We start from the raw sequence: 1471 nt of genomic DNA, 5'->3' as shown, positions 1-1471 counted from the left end.
ACAATCTGTGTTGGTGAAATGTCAAGAACAGTGACCCTACCGCTGCTGTGAATTAAATCTGATGTGTGTAGTTAGTGAATGAATGTTTGGGACTAATTATCATTCATTATGATGCAAAAATGTACCAAAAAGCAATTTTGTGCAATACTGTATTTCCCTAGCTGTTATCTTTTTGTGCCTGTCAAAATAACTCATCCCTATCAGGGACGACATGGTCTTTGGGCAGGGATGCTTTCCTAGTTAGCTCCCACACTGGCAAAGCTGTCATAAGGCTACCAGCTTTCTTTATCCTCTTTCCTTTTGAACATCTAATTATGTAGGACTCTCCAGCTCTCAAGTAAGCCCTATCACCCACACTGCCATGTAGCATAACCCTTTTCTCTCTGAGGGAAAATGACAGAGTACCATTTCTTCAGATTTGCTCTGTGCCTCTTTAGTCCAGGGTTTTTTTGTTGTGGGATTTTCTGCTTCTTTGCTTACTCTCATCCCTGAGTGAAAAACCATTCATGGTATTAATCTCCTGCATCACGGGATGATTTCCTGAAAATTCTTTCTTTGCATCTCACAGCACTGCCTGCATAATAATAATGGCTTTCCCTGTAGTTGTGCTAAGGATGGCTGAAAGCTCAATTCAAAGACAGATAAACTGGTATGGTGCCACTGAGCACACAATTTGTGCTGCAAAATATCTGCTGCTAGTTATATCGCACAGGAGGAGAGAAAAAAAAGACCCGTAACATTCAAACCCAGTTCACAGAGCTTGCAGTCAGGAATTTAATTCACTGCATTTATAAATGTATTGTTTTAAAGACAGATTTTGTTAAAATTTCTTTCCCCTAGCTCTGCCAGCTAGTGTCCAGAGGCATTAACTGACTGTGATGGGCAAGTGCTTGTAACGAATAAGGAAATAGCCATCATTTAAGACTACAACAACTCCAGCGTTGAAATCTGCTTCAGTTTTGCCTGCTATTCACGTACACTCATTTCTTAATGCAAACTCCTCCCTCCAGGTCTTTGAAAGAACTAATTTTGAGCCAGGCATGAATGCAACCCGAGAGTGAGGCGGAGATGGTTCTCTTGTCACCAGAACTATACCTGATGTCTCGTGTGAGAGTTCCTTCGGCCTCGGCTAGAAGCATTATTAGAAATAAAAGTATGAAAAAGAAGAAGATAGTAAATACAGCAAAGATACAAGATCCAGAATAGTGATGACCACAATTTTACACAATATAATAAATTCCTAAAGTCATAGGAAATCAAAAGCTGGGTATCAAACCCAGGGTAATACTGCTTCTCCGCAGACTTTGAATAATGAATGTAATGAAAATAGCAAGCAGGAAATTGTGCTAAGTCATGGGATGCACCACTACATCCTATCTTCTACATGATGCTAAGTTTCCTAATAAAACCAGGCTGCCAATACTATCCCTACTTGAATAATAAAATCATAGGGAGGCTAACATGAGAAGTA

The sequence above is a fragment of the Nestor notabilis genome, unplaced genomic scaffold (genome assembly GCF_000696875.1).
Source record: "Nestor notabilis isolate BGI_N333 unplaced genomic scaffold, ASM69687v1 scaffold3499, whole genome shotgun sequence".
In the NCBI taxonomy this organism is placed as follows: Eukaryota; Metazoa; Chordata; class Aves; order Psittaciformes; family Psittacidae; genus Nestor; species Nestor notabilis.
Note: the sequence above shows the minus strand (reverse complement) of the source record.